The 20,888-nt window shown below is 39.2% G+C and overlaps 1 non-coding gene across 1 annotated transcript in view; it reads left to right on the top strand.

Moving 5' to 3' along the window:
• The first annotated feature begins 4,419 nt into the window (after positions 1-4,419).
• The window catches only part of LOC110380592 (uncharacterized), a 29,087-nt gene continuing 12,618 nt past the window's right edge, over positions 4,420-20,888 (top strand). Inside the window, exons 1-24 of the transcript XR_010276551.1 lie at positions 4,420-4,742; positions 5,777-6,738; positions 7,412-7,526; positions 8,174-8,337; positions 8,895-9,068; positions 9,264-9,423; positions 9,789-9,938; positions 10,558-10,785; positions 11,063-11,118; positions 11,823-11,952; positions 12,560-12,697; positions 13,000-13,129; positions 13,377-13,522; positions 13,963-14,096; positions 14,596-14,726; positions 15,178-15,313; positions 15,663-15,780; positions 17,149-17,280; positions 17,898-17,976; positions 18,319-18,447; positions 18,679-18,834; positions 19,206-19,388; positions 19,702-19,858; positions 20,156-20,276. This is a non-coding gene — a transcript (uncharacterized LOC110380592). The remainder of the gene's footprint in view (positions 4,743-5,776; positions 6,739-7,411; positions 7,527-8,173; positions 8,338-8,894; positions 9,069-9,263; positions 9,424-9,788; positions 9,939-10,557; positions 10,786-11,062; positions 11,119-11,822; positions 11,953-12,559; positions 12,698-12,999; positions 13,130-13,376; positions 13,523-13,962; positions 14,097-14,595; positions 14,727-15,177; positions 15,314-15,662; positions 15,781-17,148; positions 17,281-17,897; positions 17,977-18,318; positions 18,448-18,678; positions 18,835-19,205; positions 19,389-19,701; positions 19,859-20,155; positions 20,277-20,888) is intronic.

Genomic DNA, 20,888 nt, shown 5'->3' on the forward strand with positions numbered 1-20,888 from the left:
ACCATAGGCATTGCTCTAATACAAATAAGAGATGGACAAAAAAAAATGTAATTACTTGTACATTTCTCGTTTTATTATGTTGTTAATTATTAAAAACAAGCAACTGGAATGCTAATAAAGAATTGAGTATTGATTGGACAAGATATATGGTACTAGTTGTGAGATAACGAATATAAATAAGAGATGGGCAGAGAAACTGACTAAAGAATGTTTAATAGCTACCTTGATCATATTGATGATTAATGAAAACTAAACAAGATAAAATATGTATACATATATATTGTAGACAGAGATAGAAGATGTAATAAATTGAGATTTGTATATTGACCAGTTTGATGATATTGTTAATTAAGAAAGTCATTTATGATTCTGAATTTAATACTGTTTTACACGGAAGGAATTGTGTAAGGACGGTTTTGTGTAAGGAGCCACTCGTGATAATATTATTAATCAATATTTATAAAGAACACTTAAAAAGCTGTATACATTTCTCATAACTCTCAATTTTTCGAAACCAAGTCCTTAAAAATAAATTGTATATTGTATTGAAGATCATTACAAGCATAATGATGAAGTATATAAATCTAAGACAGGATATTAAGCAATTGTACCTACATTGTATTGAAGATCGATACAAGCGTAATGATGAAGTATATAAATCTAAGAGGATATTAAGAAATTGTGTGTTGTATTGAATATCAATACATGTGTAATGATTAAGTTTCTGAATCTGAGGCTAGATATTAAGAAATTAATAATGATGAAGTATAAACATCTGACGCTAGATATTGAGAAAGTTTATATTGTATTGAAGATCAATACAAGTGTAGTGTTCCAGTTTATGAATCTAAGGCTAGATATTAAGAAATTGTATATTGTATTGTTAATGTACTGTAGTTCAGGTACTGGATAGAAAGAAGTTGTTTACTGTAATGTGAAATTATATAAGCAGAAGCAATGTGTAAATATTGATTTGCACTTTGAATTATGATATTGATGAATTTGAATGTGTTAATAAGGAATAGAAGTTCAGAGACCTTGTATAATAGAAGTTTTCTATTGAAATGAGAAATGATATAAGTATCTTGATGCCAATATGGTGATGCTGACTTGTACTGCTTGTATTTGAGTGAGGTATACAAATCCAGAGACTGGATATAAAGGATTCTTGTCGACGATATGTTGATATTGACTTGTAATATTGAAATTGAATATATTGATAAGGTACCTAGATAAGTCCCGAGACTGGATATACGAGGGTCACACTGAAAGTTTTAGAACCACTTATATACAATATAATAAAAATTATTCTAAAATTAGAAAATAGAACTCTTTACCAATATTACTGAGTATATATTTAATTCATTTGTCATTTGTTTTACGATTTGGCGGCAAATTGAAAATTGTCTGTGTCACGTCAACAAGAATTTAACACGAGAATATTTTCGTGCAATGATTTTTTATGACTTTCGATGTCATTTAAGTCAACAAGAAAGTTGTGATAGACTACGATTGGCCTTTCACGATGAAGCCCCATCTCGTGCGACTGTTTACAACTGGTTTAATGAGTTTAAACGTGGTCGCACTAATCTCACTGATGATTTACCTGAGGGACGGCCTTCTACGGCGACGACTGAAGATAACATCTGTGTTGTGCGGCGTATGATAGAGACTGACAAAAGAGTGACCTATCAGCAGATTCGGACAAGCTTAGGCATCGTTATGAGTCAAGTGCACAAAATCCTCCACGAACATTAAGCGGTCAGGAAGCTTTGCGCCTGGTGGATACCTCATAATTTGACTGAGGCTCAAAAACTCCATAGTGTGGATTGGTGCCGTAAAATGATTAAAAGATTTAACGGAGGTGACTCAAATGCTGTGTTCGACGTACTAACACTACAATAAAACATATAATAAAACGAATAACTGGCTAATGTAACCAGTTTCTGATTTTCTAAGAACTTTCAGTTTGACCCTCGTAAGGAAGTGTTTATTTGATGGAGAACTATATAAATGATTTGATGATTTTGATTTGTTGATTTTGACTTGTATTGCTTGAATTTGAATGTATTGATAAGGTACACAAGTCCGGAGACTGGATATTGAGAATTGTTTATTCAATGGGGAATGATAAAAGTATATTGATGTAAATATGTTGGTTTTGACTTGTACTGCTTGAATTTGAATGTATTTTTAAAGATACTGGATATAAAACGAGGTGATTATTGAAATAGGAAATTAAATAAGTATAAAGATGCCAATATGTTGATATTGACTTGTAATGGTTGAATTTGAATGTATTTATAAAGAATATAAATCCAGATACTAGATATAAAACAAGTTGGTTATTGAAATAGGATATTATATAAGTATATTGATGCCAATATGTTGATGTCGACTTATAATGGTTGAATTTGAATGTATTTATAAAGATTATAAATCCAGAGACTAGATATAAAACAAGTTGGTTATTGAAATAGGAAATTATATAAGTATATAGATGCCAATATGTTGATGTTGACTTGTAATGGTTGAATGTGAATGTATTGATAAGGTACATAAGTCGAGAGACTTGATAGAAGGATCTTGATGTAAATTTGTTAACATGACTGGAAGGCGTAGATAGCTCCAAATGGGAGTGAATTCCTCGCTGCAGTCACAGTGATAGTAAGATTAACTTACTCTGTTAAACTTGAATGTTTTGATAAAGTATACAAGTCCAAATACTAGACGTGAAGTTGTTTACAACTGTCAGTTGTTCAAAATGAAATGAAATTAAAATATTCGAAGAAATTGTTTATCGTAGTGAGAGTTTTGCAATTATATTGTTGACGATTTGTTACAGATGCAGGCTGGAAGAGCAGGTGGCAAGTGAGTGCTTGGCCTCCTGCAACAGTAAAGAGAGGCGCAGGTGGCAAGTGAGCGCCAGCCTGTGCAACAGCAAAGAGAGGCAGGTGGCGTGCGGAGAGCGTTTGGCTCTGCAACAGCAGCAGAGTGAAGGAAAGCAAGTGAGAAAGTGAGAGGTTTTATCTTAAATGAAGAGGTAGGGAGGAAAATGGAAGAGGTAGTGTTTGGCCTCTTAGGGTGGAAGTGGTGGCAAGTAGTGGAGGAATGGAAGGAAGAAGGAAAGATGGAATGGAACTTGACCCAGTTACATATATCTTTCTTTGAATTGTATATATTTTTCTAGTAAAAATTGCACTAAAATTATTTTGTATAATTTATTAATACATTTTAGCTCAATTTGTATTGTATAACATTCTCAGGACTAGATATAAAACTGTATGAAATATGTAATTAATTTTATTTTCTTTTAAAAAGAGTGTCCATGGAGTTTCTTGCCGGTTCTTCTCCATGAGACCAACTCTTTGGAACCGTGCACCTAACTTTGACGTTTCGAGCTTTTATATGACTAATTGAAAAAAAAAATATTGAGTTTATGTTTGAATAAATTAGAGTAATTGTGTTAAATCCGACTTCTTGGAAAGTTGTTTAGTGGCCAATAGGAAGCACATGTTATTATTTCTAGTTCAACTTGCATTGTATAACTTTCTCAGAGTAGTCAGAGTCAGCCATAAAATATTGTAAAGCATTTCTTTTTTTTTATGTTATTATCGTATGTATCAATACATACCAAATGTTATACATATTGTGTTTTAAAAAGAGTAACCATGGAGTTTCTTGCCCGTTCTTCTCCATAGGAAGCTACTTTGGAATGGGCAACTAGAATCAAACATATTTATAATTACCAAGGGTATAGTTTGAGGACAAACTAAAGGTCAGGAAGGCCGAATGTTAGATCCTTTTATTTTATACGGGCAACACTGCTGCCACCGTGATGACAACCCTAGGAAGATTTTGACAGATAGAGCGCTCGCTTTCTTCGTGGATTGATAAACTATGTTTTCTTACGATAGTTATTAAAAATTGTGTTTTAAAAGTGAATACAAGAAGTTATTGTGATACGAATTGACGTTTTATTTCTGATGAAAGCTAGGAGATCATACCCTAGCTTATATATGGGTGAATCCAAAATCTGCGTCGATTCCTTCGGCGTCTGTTATTATGATAATATAGTATAATGACATCGTCATCTTCGCTCGATCCACTCGACATTTTTATTGCTTCCAATATTTCCCTTGCTAGGTTTTTCGCACGTGTTTATTTGGTAGTAGAAATAACAGGAGTGACTGAAACCTTGCAATGTGAGTAGCGTCGTGTGCGAAATTCAGTTTATAACTAGTTTGTAATTCTAATTACTGATTAATTCCGTCATATTTGAGTAGCTCCATGTGCGGAGGGCCTTACTTTCACAAAGCAGCCCGGGGCCTGAAACTTGGTGATTGGCACACTCGTGCACGAAATCGCGCGAAAATAAGCGCGCTTTTGCTTTTGTCTTTTCAAAACAGAAGTAAATAAAGAAGAAATTATAATACTATCAACATCATTGACATTTCGACTGTCATATGAAAACTGTTTTTGCTAAAATAAAATGTACTACGATGTTTTTTTGATTATTATTTCAAGTGTAAGTGAAGGTCCGAGAGTCAAAAGTTAAGATGTGGATGTGGAATGCGAGGCAAAGTGGCAGCCGGTCTTCCCAGATCAGCCACGGGAGCCACAGCCGGACCAGCTATGGCAGCCACACGGCCAGCCATCTCAGCATCGGCAGCATCACTAGCAGGACACGTGGCAGTCAGCACAGGGACATAGAGTTCCAATTTTTTATACGACAGACTGAGGTAACTTGAAAAAATACTTTCCCTCAATGTAACATCGTCTTTTTAATGACTATGATTTCCATTGGATCCATTTTATAGGCTTTCCGGTGGTGACTTTTCTCATGGCGATTCCGATGACGTATGGCAAAATCTTTCCATTTCTTAGCTCCTGATGAGGATAGGCCCTCATCAGCACACCACGTTTGTTGCGAAGTCGACGCGATGCTAACCCGTGTGTGTCGGAATACAAATGGCAATATAAGCCACTCTGTTGGATAAAAGGGTGCCGTCGACTCTTAAATGCAATTGGAACTTATAAAATATTAAAAGGAAGTAGATCCATCGAGGCAAGAGGGAAAACATTTTCTCAAAATAAATCATCTTCCTCCTCCTGCCCTGATCCCAATTTTATTTGGGGTCGGCGCAATATGCCACAGTGTCTAAAGACAAAAGTCTTCAATCAGTGCTTCCTACCTGTCATGACTTACGGAGCCCGTGGACACTGACGGTACGGCTGGTCCACAAGTTTAAAGTCGCTCAGCGGGCTATGGAAAGTCTATGCTCGGCATTTCTCTGAGGGATCGCATCAGAAATGAGATAATCCGTCAGAGAACCAAGGTCATCGACATAGCCCACCGAATCAGCAAGCTGAAGTGGCAGTGGGCTGGCCATATTAGCCGAAGAACCGATAACCGTTGGGGTAAACGAGTTCTAGAGTGGAGACCACGCTTCGGCAAACGTAGTGTAGGACGTCCTCAGGCACGGTGGAGTGATGACTTGCGCAAGACGGCTGGCAGGAGCTGGATGCGAGAAGCCGAAAATCGATCTCAGTGGCGTACTGGAGAGGCCTATGTCCAGCAGTGGACTGTGATAGGCTGATGATGATGATGATGCAATATGTCAATTTTTCCATTTTTCCGTCAGTCGTCATACTGACACTCACTTTCTTCCTATTCATGTCATCTTTCAAGCAATCCATGCATTTTTTCTTAGCTCTTCCTGTTCCTCTCCATCCATCTACATAAATCAAAATAAATAATACCTAATATTTAAAGGCCCTGTATCCTCCTTGGTGGACTCGCGAAGCCATTATCGACTGGTATCGAGACCTGCCTGATGACACCATGTGGAACTGCTACATCTGCGGCTGCGTCCTCCTAGGCGTGATCTGCGCCGTCTCGGAATTCAACAATCTCTACATAGACATTATTGACGTGATCTACAACATCTCGTACGCCATACATGTGTTCGCTATCGGCTATAGAATGGTCAGTGAACTGGAGAACACTGACATCACCTTTTGTTGTCCGTAAGTACAGACAGATTCATACAATGACCTACACTTTTGTCTTCGGCCGGCAATACACGGACCGCTTGAAGCAGTCAGGGGCGACATCTTCAAGCTGTCGACTAAACAGTGAAGAGTTCTACTGAAGCACATACATGAACCGCTCGAGCAGTTGCAACTGATTCGGGCGGACGGCTTCAAGCGGTCCGTGTGTTGCCTTATACGTCACGATGAATACAGTAAAAAAAAGGTCGGCTGCCTGTAAAGTCCGTGTCCGAACGAAGTTTTTACGTGATAATAATGTCTTTTTCATTATGGGCTTTTCGTGAATAACTCCCGTTTCGAAATATACTACGTTATTACGTCAAAACATCGTGGAAGTGAAAGTCGAAGAAGAGAAGTGGGTAAATCAGAAGGAGTGACAGGATCCTGCTGACTATGAAGGCATATATTCTGGCTGGAGCCCTTCGTGTTCAATATCCACGGTAACCCTGCCAATATTCCGAGAGCCCTATCTTTACAGAAATTACCACTTTCATGAAATATTTTCGTTGAATCCGAAACGATGATTTTCATAATTGTTTTACTTAAGTAGTTAATTTTCTTTAATTGTTGCTAGTCGGATATCTGGTCGACCTGGGATCGTTTGCTCACTATGTCAAAGATTATAGTCCTATATTCAAATTGACATGTTACTACGATGACTGCATCGACCTTTTAAGTATTTATGTGAGTGAAACTCATTGTATCCCTTAACTAGCTTCTGCCATAGGTTTCACCCGCATCCCGTGGGAACCTCTGCACGAACCCGGATAAAAAGTAGCCTATAGCCTTCGCCGGCAAATGGGATATCTAACACGGATATAATTTTTCAAATCGGACCAGTACTTCCTGAGATTAGCGCATTTCAAACGAACAAAATCTACGAACGAAGCTATACACTATCCCCGACATTGGCTTATTATGTCCGGGAGTATTATCCACGGGACGCGAGTTAAACTTAGGAAACAGCTATAGCAGAGTGAAAGTTTGTGAGTTTTGATATTTTGCATGTTAGTGCTCCAATGACGCTTTAACGGCTGACCGTAATGACTTGCTACTTGGTACAAACGTAAAAATATTGAAGTCAAAATTTGCTTGCTCTTTAAAAGGTAAAATACACAACAAACATTTTATACCCTCTGAAGTTGGCTAATAGTGACAAAATGTATAAATAAAATACTATTGCGCATGCCTAAGAAGCCTAACTTCAAGATTGCAAAGTTATTTAGCGCGAACTGCACATTAGATTTGTACCTATATTCAGACAAAAATAACGGTTTCACAGTTTTTATCTCTCAAAATGCACCTTTAAAATCGTTAAAACTATAGTATTAATTCATATTACGTGTATTCGTTCCAGGGTCGTTAACCGACTACAACCTAAAAGGCAGTATACTGGGAACTACTCTAAAGTATTGCTACATTCCCTGGTGATACGAATCACTTGGGCTTATGCATGGCTTTATATTGACAAGGTACTTAATCTATATTAATATTCATTTCGTTCTAGGAACTTACATATGTACTTATAATGTTACGATAACATTGAATCCTGGAACGTTATCTGTATTTTAAGTAGGTACTCAAATGGAACAAGAGACTGATTAAATTATTACAGTGTTAGCGATCCTAACAGATAACGGTATCTTCATCACAAATACTTGTATGTAATAACATAATTATTATAAAAATATATAGGGTCTACAGTCACCAAAAACCTCAAAAAAGAACCGAGAAATGAAATGAAATGATTTATTTGCTATGAATGTAGGTACGTACAAAAATATGGTGTTAACGTAAAATATACACAAAAATTGAATGTGACGTTTTCCTCATCTTTTCTCTGTTCTCGCACACCACATTACCTACTCAATTCTATAGTAGACCTGTATATTTCAACTATCGGGCATGAGTTCTGGGTGTGATCCTGTCATCATCCTCCGAGCCCTTTTCCCAAGTATGTTGGGGTCGGCTTATGTCTGGGTGTGACCCTGTAACCGCTAGTAATAAAAATGTAGTTTAGGAAGGTCTGATTTCAAAACCTTTAACTGTCCTGCCATCAGTGCCAATAGAAAACCAATTTTTATCAAACATAGGTGTTCAAAGTGTTAAATACTTGCAGGAAGGCAACCTCTATAAAAATGTTACAAGTATCAATCCTGAGCCACCTAAGCCGCTCGATCTAGATCAAGAAAATGTAACAGTTCTGAACAAGACTACCACCACTCCTGCCGGTCTGTTCCTCAGTGCCTACTATCTCATCAACAAGATGTTTATACCTATTGGGTAACTTATTTAACATCACATCTATACTTATACTTAAATAAGCATGTATATAGAAAAACCCTTTGTTTCTGTGTACCGTAAAGGCCCCGGAAACTACTGAACCGATTCGAAAATTTTTTTCACTGTTGGAAAGCTTCCCAAATAATATAAAAGGCTATATTTTGTCCCAGTACGGGCAGTAGTTCCCACGGGACGATGGTGAAACCGAGAAAACGCGGCCTAGGTACTTATGAAATATAAATTTCAAACGTTCGTGCACCTGGGTAAAAGTATCCTTTGTTTCTGTCGCAGCAATTTACGTAAGTGTGGCAGTGACAGAATGATTAAGATCAGCATTTATTAAGTAACATTTCAGGATTTTACTGTGAGCTAAATAACTACTGTTCGCTCCTGCTGCTCTTCATCCTCTCCTCTAAAACTAACTTGCTGTGCCCGATAGGGTCCATAATTTCTTTTTCATTTTACTGAAAAGCTTTGTACATTATGGGATACAATAAAGTTATTGAGTATTGAGTACTGAACCACTAGCTAAATAATCCTTTGCTTGTCCTACCTAGACCCTCGAGTATCCGGACTCGGATGTAGAACGCCTCGTGTGTCTATGCATCATGCTGTCAGGGTGCCTGGTGGTGACTGGCTCCGCGGTGGCATCGTTGTCGCTGGTCGTGAGCCTCTACATGCGCCCTGAGGAGACCTTCCTCTCAAGATATCGACTCATCATGAAGGAGATGGTGAGTTATGTACTTACGCTAACCCGCATTGAGTGAAAGCGTTGCTAAAGGTCCAAAATTTCTCATGAACATCGAGTCTTTGGTCTAGTTCACTAGACTAATCGTGAAAGTTAAAAAAAATGCTTCACAATTTTCGCTATCTTTTCGCTCTCGAAACCTACCTCCAGATAGAGTATATTTTCAATCTGTTCTCAGAAAGACACAGCTGTGCCCACTTCTCTTCGCGACAAGGTGGAGGCGTTCTACAAGATGTACTGGCACAAGCAACGAGCTGTGTCGGAGACGCAACTGCATCTTCCCTCCAACCTTGCCGGCTACCATCAACACTGACATATACTTTGAGGCCACGCAAAAAGTAAGACGTGTACTGTGCTGGGTTTCTTAAAGAAGTTTTGAGAGAAAAAAAGTGCCTGTGTGTTATCTTATATTATAAAATGTATTGCTGTCCTGACTAAAACTCGAGAATGGCTGGACCGATTTCGCTGTTTTTGGTTTTAAAATGTTTGTAGAGGTCCAGGGAACGTTTAAACGCAACGAAGTTCGCAGTATCAGCTAGTCCGAAATAAAACGTGGGAATAAGCATTGCCATCCAACGTGTCAATGCCAGCCTTTTGGGTACATTACCGAACGACAGCGATGAGGACCAATTTTTTGATGCTGTTTATTAGTTTTACCCCGCCGGTGCGAAGATCTATCGCAGATCGCCATACGTTGTTTCAGGCTCGAATCCTTCGTGAGCTATCGTACCAGATATTGGAAGAGCTGGCTCGGAAGATGGAGACAGTTCACTACATTCCAGGAGATGCCATCATCAAGCGAGGATCTAAGAAGTGCCAAATTATTTACATTACCTACGAGATATTGAAGTGAGTTCCTTAACTGGCTCCAGTCATTCGATCCTTTGCTAATCGAGTTATATACCTACCTATTACGAATTTTTTTTAAAGACATTTTATAGTACCTAATAGTGGTTCAAATCTCAATAGCACCGTAATAAGATTTACTTACCAGACCAGTTCCTTAGATGAGTTGTGAATACTCAATGCAACGTCTAGTTTTAATGTTTTAACAATCGTGACGAGCACTTGATCATCTGCCTCCTTTAGACCTTTCACTAGGTTTTTCCAACGGTCTAACCCGCGTCCCAGGACTTCCTCCCATACTCGAACAAATATAGCCTGTCAAAGAATTTTTCAAAACAGTTCAGAAGTTTTGGGCTAAATTCCTCTTTGCTATATTAGCTTGAATATGAAAGAAAAGAAGAAAGAAAGAAGCATTATATATTGACACAACACAGGATATACATACACATAGAATAAAAATAAACAAATGGTTGCGCCAAATAGATCCATTTCAGCATTATGCCAGACAGCTAGTGCCTGACGCTGGTTTTCAGCTGGACCTATGAGGACTTGTGGGTGTCAAACCGAAAATATAATACAGCTGCAAAGACATTTCGCTTTTATCCAGGCTTTTTCCATGTGGCCAGATGCTGACAGCAGAGGACGATAACACACCCATCCTTCGAATGACCCGAGGCACGGTGCTGACTCCATATGGTTGCGCGGTAGCCGCGGCGCTCAGCCGCTCGCACTTGGCCGTGCGGGCAGCTACCTTCTGCACGGCTCATGTCCTGAAGGCCAGGGAACTGTGGCGGGTCGTCACTAAGCACTCGGCATCGCAGGACCATGCGGGACCCATATTAGCTTCCTTCACTGTTCGTAACGATCATATTTAAATCTAGCGAGCTTCGCAACGGGATAACAGTATTTCCCCACTATTTAATGCATTTTATTATACATATAAACCGTCTTCTTTAATCACTCTATCTATTAAAAAAACCGCATGAAAATCGGTTGCGTAGTTTTGAAGATTTAACCTTCCAAATGACATAGGGATATAGGGACGGCGAAAAAACGACTTGGTTTTAAATTATGTAGTCATATTGATGTTTGTAAATCCTTATGTTATACAAAGACAATTTTGTGTTACAGGATCACATTGAAAAAGTCAAAAGGCACTATCAAATGAAAGTTCCAGATGATGCCATGTAAGTTATCTTTGCTTTTTCTATACCATCACTTAAATCCAGTGCGGTACTTACGAGTTTGCGTAACTAATAGTGAATCTATTGTGTTTGTGACGTTTAGGAGCCTCTAAATCTACCGATCTGATCTTTAAATTCTTTTACAATAGAATTCCGCGATGACTGTGAGGGCCATAGGCTGGATTTTATACCACGGGTAGTAGTTTTCTCTGGACGCGGGTGAAAATTATCGACAAGAAATAGTTTTTAGAATTGGCAGTAGGTAAATAGGTAGAGACTAGAGAATATAATAACAAATCGAGGAAGGAGCCATTATCTTGCAAATAGGTCAACCTTTTATGCATTCGTTAACATATGCTTTCTTCTTACTAAATATTTTATCCAAACTAATATTATAAATGCAAAAGTAACTCTGTCTGTCTGTCTGTCTGTCTGTCTGTCTGTCTGTCTGTCTGTCTGTCTGTCTGTCTTTTCTTCACGCCTAAACTACTGAACCGATTTGTGTGAAATTTGGTACAGACATAGTTTGAAACTTGAGAAAGGACATAGGATAGTTTTTATTACAAAAAAAAATATTATTTTTATAATTAAAATTATTCCGGACATATAGCGCCATCTATTGGTCAAATCAAAAATCTGCTGGTAGTCACTATTCCACGCGAACGAAGTTGCGGGCAAAAGCTAGTTGTAAATAATTTCCTCTGCAGTCACAAGAGCAGTATCCTGAACTTCAATCGCAACCTTATCATGCTAAAGGAAATGAATGAGGAAGGAGCCTCGGTGCTGTCCAGCTCCGACGTGTTCTTAGAGATCGCTGGATGCTATATCATGAGGAATGTTAGTTCTATACATTATAATGAATCCTTCTTACTTTGTCACTTGTCAATCATTGTCTCAAGCTTTAAGACTCAAAAAGTGTTGGTAACAATCTTTCTTATTACATTCAATCATTACAAACAACTGAAATTCTCCGTTGAAAACTGGCAGCTGTCAACTGATCAAAACATTCGATACTCCTAACTTTATCTCTGCTCTCCACATGATGTTGTAAATTAAACGAAAAATGACTCCTATGGCTAAACCACTGAATGGATTAGGTATTTTTACAATTCACCATAAAATACCAGAGTATATGTGGTAAGATTTAATGTAATCAGGCACGACACACATGATATATGTAAATCACCACCACACACTCATCACTGAGGAGGACAGCTTGCAGCAGCGATTCACATATGCACAATATCTCAGGATAAGGTTGGTGCAGCACCCTGTGCACCAGAGAAGCGTATCTTTTTCTCATCGTTTCATCCTTATAGCTAGTCTATCGCGATCAACCTACCTCTATAATATTGTATATCTAAGACTTGGGAACCGGTGGAAATTTCAGGCCTTTTTGGGAAGATTATATCAATGTCTAATGACTTCTCTAAATATTTTTTAGCGTTCAGCCTCTGCTCTAACGGACCAGTCGGATCAGATATGCCTCCGTCCGGTGTTCCCTTGCATCCTGCAGCCGACATCCTCGCTCCTGGTCGGGTGGCATGCTTTCGTGGCTTTGCTCATCTTGATAGTTTGTATTGTGAGTATATTCATACAGACCGGAGCCGATCGACTGCGCGAGCATTAAAGAGCATGCAATTGGAGCCAAACGTCAAGAAAAAGTACGCGATCGGAGCCGGTCGGCTCCTTTTCTTATTTCACACCGAACGCCTTCGAGCATTCTTGATGACAAAAGCAGTGCACATCCAAAAATGTGTATTAAGAATTTGCTCTTCTCTCAGAGCCGGCCTGTCTGAACGGGCCCTAACTCTGCAAAAATCATGAGCTATGTACCTATATGGAAGAACAAATAAAATATTGACGTTATATTCTATTCCACAGACGCATCCCTACTTCCTAGTGTTCCACAGCCAGCTGCCCCAACTGTTCAGGTTCTTCGATTATTGTGTGACTTCTATATATACTCTGGACCTCATCGTACATTTGTCCACGGGAGCTAACGTTGAGGAGGGTAAGTTCTCATTTGTTTTCACTATATCAGTAAATAGTTTTTCGTTTTGTACTTTTAACTTCAGTACAGTTTGTAAGTATGTCACAAGAAGACCGTAGAATTTGATTGTTATGCAGTCTATCTTTGTAGTGCTATATACCTGTCTTTCTGTTGGGTATACTCAGTGTCCACTGTTTTTTTGTGTAAAAATGAGAATGTATAATTCTATTGATAAGCGTAGCTGCTAAATGCCTGATCATGTCTGCAGGTGTTCCGATCACATTCGCGCAGACGTCGTCCCAGCAGATGCGCAGTCACTGGTTCGTGCTGGACGTGGTGGCCACGCTTCCAGTCTTCGAGTTCATTGGCAACGGACAGTTCGCTGGCATGAACAAGATTCTCCGGCTGCCCAAGGTCTGGTAGTCCAGCTTCCATAACACGTGCCACCTTATAAGATTTACTTTGTTCGAGGAGATGGTTTAAACCTAGTGCTAAGGAACTTTTTATGACCACTTTTTTATAATAAGGTGGGTGGGCTTTATGTAAAGGGAAAAGTTCTGAAAAAAAGTTTTTATGTTAAACTACTTTTTCTTTGAAACGTAGGTATTGTTGTGAATGTAAGTTTCTTAGTTTTTAAGACTTTAGGAGTGAATGGTCAGGCTGAAATTTTGTTTAGTGCTTTTTAATGGAAGAGATTTCTCGGGACGCGCATGATACTGAAAACAGCTCGATTCTTATATCTTCAATACTTCAACGTCTAAAGCTTTCAGGCATCGACTTCCTGCAGAATTCGTACTTTAGTTTTCTTCCGTTTCAATCGATCACCTAGACTGACTTCCAGCTCTGTCTTCCAGCTGTTTCGTGTGTTAAAGAGCCACGAAAGCTGTGGTTACCGTAGCCACGTGCTCCGGTTCCTGTCGTACACCCTGCTGCTGCTCATCGCGTGCTACCTCATCGCCACCATGCAGCAAGCCTTCATGTGCTTCCAGTAAGTTTCATGCAGCGATACAAAACAGGACTCCATCATCATCATTATCTTCCGAAACATTTTTTTCCAACTACGGTGGGGTCGGCTTTAAGAAAGGTCTTCATGGTTTTCAATTCTTCGTTCTTCATCTTCTTGGCGAGTCGATGGCAGATGACTTTAAATTTAAAATGCCCAGTGCCCATATAGCTTTTGCAGTGACTTTACATAGGTTTTGGATAGTGCAGAAGTTTGGGTACATTGGGTTCACAAAAGGTGCCACATCGTGTGTAGTGCAACACCGCACATTCATCTATTTTATCATTCGTGTAACCTCATCTAAATAGATTGTCCTTGCATTACAACTTGTTTGGATAAATATGTATTTGTGTGACTCTACGTCTCGGGCTCTACCAACCGCGCCCGAGCTTACGCATCCATGTATGTTTACACACACACAAGTATTGCATTTGTACATATTTTTTGTTGCCTCCTATCTTATTTTTTGCCTGTCTCTCCGAAGGTCTGGTCACTGCTTGGTGACGAACTTCACGCACAGACCGCATTGGGAGAACAAACCACTGGACGACGAGACGGTGCATTCGAGGCTTATCTTCGGCCTGTACTGGGCCATTTCCATGATCATCTTCTCAAGTAAGAGAATCTTCGTAACGTCCACTTATATACATACTAATAGTACTTATAAAGCTGAAGAATTTGTTTGTTTGCTTGAACGTCGTAATCTTAGTTCTTGAGATTAAGGCGATTTGCGAAAAAGATTTTCAGTGTTAGGTAAAGTAAAGGCTTCTTTATCCGGGTTATATATCCGGGAGGACTTCCCATGGAACCCAGATGAAAGCTGGTTTGAAATAAAACGATGTTTTGACTTTAATTTTGCAAAAACTGTGATACATTTTTAAACGCCTGAATATTTTACAATAGCAAATCTTGTAAAGACAAGTTGTCTTTTTATCGTACCGGTTATTCATTAATTTGTTCCTATTTGCTCACTGAGAGTTCATAAACATAATCTCAAAGACACCTCGAAATCTTTTGGAGTACGTTACCATAGATATCTTACGCGCCTTCTGTTTTATTTTTACAGTTCATCGAGAAACTTGGGGTAAAGAAAACTGGAAGAACGTTCTTTACACGATGGTCATCCTGGACATCTGCATCGTACTGCGTATCTTCATGGAGGCGGTCTACTCTGCCACTATCATGGTCACTACTGATTTAAGGTATCCTAATGTCAATTTTAGCAGACAAGGTTGATGCTCACACGCATACAACTCTCCCACCTCAGGGACCAGGCACCATTTTTTCAAATACTTGAGCTCCCGGGTTCGATTCCCGGTTCGGTCGACATTTGTGTTTGAAAATTTGTTGGCCGTGGTCTGGGTGTTACAATATGTATACATGTAGTGGTTTACCAGTTGTGTTCGCATCCATAGCACAATTAAAAACTTACCATGGGGCTAACCAACCGTGTGTGGAAAGGTGTCCCAACATTATTTAATTTATTTAATATTTAAAACATTTGAACTAGTTTATTTCATTCAATCGCCAAATTATACAAATAATTTTCAGAGAGAATTATGGTTCCCGTATCGCTATGGTGAAGAGTTTTCTGATTAGGAACGAGATGGACCCTCTCTTGAGGAAGAGGTTCATCACATACCTTCAACTCTGCTGGCATACAGATCAGGTAGGACTTCAAATAATGTAGGTTGCACAATTACAGCTATTCTGCTAATTTTACATAACCGACATAGGTACGATTAATATCCAACTGAGACCCAATGACGACTCAATTACGATTGAAGCGTATGTGGCATGCCGCGATTTTTTCTCTTAAATAAATGTTTTTACCCTATCCCTTGGTTCAATAAATGAATCATATTTTCTGCAAATGTTGTACGATATGATTGTAGAGCAGACTACTGTATAGATAGACCAAATGGCAGACAAATAGCAAACCAATGAAATGTCATTGGAATACGATTGGTCTTATATTAGTAGCGGAATGCCCACTGAGGTTCACACTGCTATTGCGATTCAATTGTTATCCAATTCTCACATTATTAACTTAGTAGAATCAAGCCCTAGGTTCAAAAAGGAACTCAGGGTCTGGAAACTGGTGATTGATGCACTCCTGCAATGATGATCACGTTAATGTCGGTCCTGCACTGGATCTCCCATTCGCGTCTGTGTTGTCCAATCGCACTGTGAGAGTGAGTGAAATAAGAGTGGTTGATCTCCTTGGACAAATGCTGACGTGACCCACAATAGGACTGACCACTTCTTATAATCCTGAGATATGTATTTTGTACTAGCTTTTGCCCGCGGCTTCGCTCCCGTCAACTGACTTCTACTTTACCCTATTTTTTCATAAGAATATTCTCCTGACAATAACAAACACAACAAAAAAAATTGCCAAATTGGTCCAGGCGTTGAGTTATGCGCTTACCAACACATTTTGCGATTCGTTTTATATATATAACCGCAGCAAGTACATACTGGTCATACCAAGTTCACAGGGTACTGGCATACTTTACCCATTTACCATTTCATTATTTTTCTTTAGAAGATACAGGATAGAGGTAGTCATTCATTCTCCGAGTCTTTTTCCCAACTATGTTGAGGTCGGCTTCCAGTCTAAGTAGATGTAGCTGAGTACCAGTGCTTTACAAGATAAAGGGACAGAATAAAGGTAGTATGATTAAAAAGCAACTCTACTATCAAATAGCTTGGAATTTGAATGTTACATTGAAGCTGTCTTACTAGCTTTGATATGCCAACGTTTGGGAAAACTTCACACTAAGGCTAAGTCCTCATACACGATAAAATACATAATAGGTACTAAAATAAAACTACCAAGAAGTCTGATTAAACAGGTTATTGGATACAAGGAGTTTCTTGCCGGTTCTTGTCCATGAGACCCATCCTTTGGAACCATGCAACTAGTTTGATATTTCGAAAGAGCTTATAGGCCTAATTGAGTAAAAAATTACTTTGACTTTGAGCGTGAATAATCTTTGAGTACAATTAATTTATACTTATTTGTGTTCAACAGTTCTTGAACAAAGAAGACATGAGATTCGTATCATCCGTCGCTAAACTGTTCTACACGTCTCCTAATGAAATACTACTGAATACAGGAGAGCTCACTAATGAAATATATATCATCAAAAAGGGCATCTGTGAGGTTCGTATGTCAAAATCTTTATTATCAATTCACCATTGAAGACTAGTTTAAAACTGACATTTAATAATTTCTTGTTGATAACAAGCTTCTGCCAGCGGTTTCACCCGCATCCCGTGGGAACCTTTGCTCGGATAAAAAGCCTTCCTCGATAAATGGGCTATCTAATACTGAAAGAATTCCTCAAGTCGCACCTGTACTTCTTGAGATAAGCGCGTTCAAACAAACAAATTCTTCAGCTTTATACTTAATATTAGTCTGTATTGTACAACTGTATTTGGTGTCTTTTTAGGTTATGTATGACTTGCTTTCTCCCGCGGTTTCTCTCGAAATATTCATTCAAATCGGTTAAGTAGTTTTGGGGTCCTTACGGTACAAACAAACAAAAATAAATCCTCTTTATTATTTTGCATAGATCAGACCTTATCTGAAAACTTGATGGATTGACCTGTGAGTGCTATTGAATTAATTATACAAACAGGCAAATTTGAAGATAATGAAAAGATAGTTGTTTATTGTAATACACATTAACATAGACCCTTTATAATATTAAAAAACTAGGCATACTAAAGTTGACCTGATATACTGAAGTAGATTATAATTTTCCTGTTCCCCTTTAGATTGTTGATCCGGTCTCTAAGCAACGCATTGGCACGTTGACTACAAAGAACCATTTTGCTGCACTCATCTGTCTCTTACGTAAGTAGACCATCATCTGTTTATAATTTATTTTCCCAGATAGTCAGCTTCATTTTTCAAAGCCAGTATTATTATACTCAGGTTTTTCGCTCAATTGCTCATTGCCAGCTTTCACAATGTGTGAGATGGCCGTTATATCGATGTTGTCAAAATCATCATCATCTTCCTGCCCTGTTCCCAAGTCATTTGGGGTCGGCGCAACATGTCTTTTCTTCCATTCCTCTCTGTCAACGTCCATCCACTCCCTTCTGCTTCATGTCCTCTTATGTTGTCAAAATATCTACATCAAAAGTGATACAACTTACAATGCGGGACTTTTTATATTGGTTTTCCATCGAACAGGCATACCGGCATACTATACAGTGCGTGCTATCACCCACGTGCAGGTGTTTTCCTGCCCGCAAGTATCTGGATAAGGTATTTGAGCACCCACAAATAAAGGAGGCCATTGACTTCGTGAAGAAACGCCCGGTAAGATAGGCTTTGTATTGCTTTATAGCTAGAAAATTGATCAACTTACGAGTCTTGTTATTTTCGGTGACATACAACACGATTCAATTTTGTGTTACGTCATTTCTAAGTACAAATTTTGCACAGATGTTACGTCGCGAGTTCTCTCAATCTATGTTGCATTATATCTTAGTAAAATTTATCACTATTTTAATCCTGTCATCACGTCTATTCCCGTGTCTCCTTCTTCAGGAGTATCAGCGCGTGCAGAAGAAGTTGCCTGCCTTCATGAAGTACGTGCCACCCCCGATCCAAGAATGTGATGCATTTCAAGCTGCCGAGGAAACACAGGCCCGACTACGAATTCCTCCACCCTTTCGATAGGCTTGGATTCTTATCGATTTTGCGGTAAATACAACTTTGTTAGAAAAACAACTGTTTAGATCTACTAAGCTCAAAGACGGGTTTCTGTACAGCATACATTACCATATTTTGTTATACCAAAATCGTTATGCCCACCGTACGTATTTGACCTAAAGAAAGCACCAGACCCACCTGACTTGTGGCATCTCCGCTCAACTTTCCTAATTCCGTGTTTCAGACGCTGCCACTTTCAGACGGGCGCATATTAACTAGACATTTTTTATTTCTGCAGCCGTACCAGTCACGCACTCTTTCCTCATATCTCTATGTTTTAAAACTCATCACCTTCTTCGCAACACGTTGGTGTACCTTATTAAATAAATAAAAACTTGATTATCAAAATTCTCTTAACACAGTTACGTATTTCCGCGGTACACGATCCGGCCTGATGGCAAATACCTGCTCCGGTACGAGTGGTTCCGCATGATATGCGCACTGCTGTCTGCTCAGCTGTTCCCTCACTACACGTACCTGGTGCTGCAGTGGCCGTTCCTCTATCACGTCTCCTGGTTCCTCGACCTGTCGGCTTATTACGATATGTAAGTATTCTGCCTTATTCGTCTGGCCATGTCCGTAAACTATCCCGTTGGCGCCAAATCAAATCAAAATTTTCAGGCTTCATCTACCCTTAGATATAGGTACATATACTTTGAAGACTAACATACCTATTTTATATACAAAACTTGTAGATTGATAGAAATAACTTTAACCTATGTTCGTATCACATTCGGTGCTTTAAGTTACGTGCGTTTGGACACTCCCTCACCGCTGCTTAACCCACAGCGGGAGGAGTTATTTGATAATTTCCCATCAGAAAAAAATTGTGTGGTTAAATTTTATGTTATTTGTCAGTTGCCAAAGGATGATGATTGGCTACTTCAACACCGATGGGATCCTGGTGTACCATCCAGCCAGCACCGCCGCCTATTATTTAAAGGGTGCCTTCTTAGCTGATTTATTGGCGTGCTTACCTCTTGAAAATCTGGAGTCAACACGGAAGACAGTTCTGGTATGCAAAGATTCTTCCTCTTTTACCCATAAATGCCTTTTCTTCGAAGACCTCGATGGCGCAATGGTGAACTGGTGGCAATGGTGTTCGATTCCCAGTTCGGTCGACATTTGTGTGATGAGCATGCTTGTTGTTCGTGATCTGGGTGTCATAATATGTATATGTATATAATACTATTTATGATATGTAATTTATCAGTTTGTTAGCACCCATAACACAATTAATAACTTATCATGGGGCTAGCCGACTGTGTCTGAAAGGTGTCCTTTACTATTTATTATCATTCTTCATACAGAGCACCTGTTCCGCCTGACTCCAACGAAGCAGTTTCTGATGCTGAACCGTCTCATCCAGTTGTATCGGATGCCGAGCGCCATGATGGTGCTCAAGGGTACATTGAGAGACGGATATACTCATGGTGTAAGTGGCTCGGTGTTTAAGACTGCATTATTATAGGACCACACTCTTTCGTTAACCATTAATCTTAGTCAGATTTTAATTCATCTATTTATATCATTAATATAATTAAATATCGACACGGCTGTTATTGTGCTGATTGACGTTTCGGATGGCACGTTAAACTGTAGGTCCCGGCTGTCATTGAACATCCTTGGCAGTCGTTACGGGTAGTCAGAACCCAGTAAGTCTGACACCAGTCTAACCAAAGGGTATCAGGTTGCCCGGGTAACTGGGTTGAGGAGGTCAGATAGGCAGTCGCTTTTTGTAAAGCACTGGTACTCAGCTGAATCCGGTTAGACTGGAATCCGACCCCAACATAGTTCGGGAAAAAGGCTCGGAGGATGGATGTCGTTACGGCCTATGGTCTAATAGCCAAGAGCCTCGACCAACACCTCATGAGGCTCTCGTTAGGCGACTGGATCAAGGGACTGATTCAGAAGGCAGTACTCCTTGATACGGCGGGAATTGTGAGGTTTCTATCTCTGGGGCCCTTACCACCGGTACCTTGGACCCTGTGCCTGATATCGGTGGCTACTATTTTTATTTTTTTTATATTTAAAAACATACTTAG

This window comes from Helicoverpa armigera, chromosome 6 (genome assembly GCF_030705265.1).
Source record: "Helicoverpa armigera isolate CAAS_96S chromosome 6, ASM3070526v1, whole genome shotgun sequence".
NCBI classification, from domain to species: domain Eukaryota; kingdom Metazoa; phylum Arthropoda; class Insecta; order Lepidoptera; family Noctuidae; genus Helicoverpa; species Helicoverpa armigera.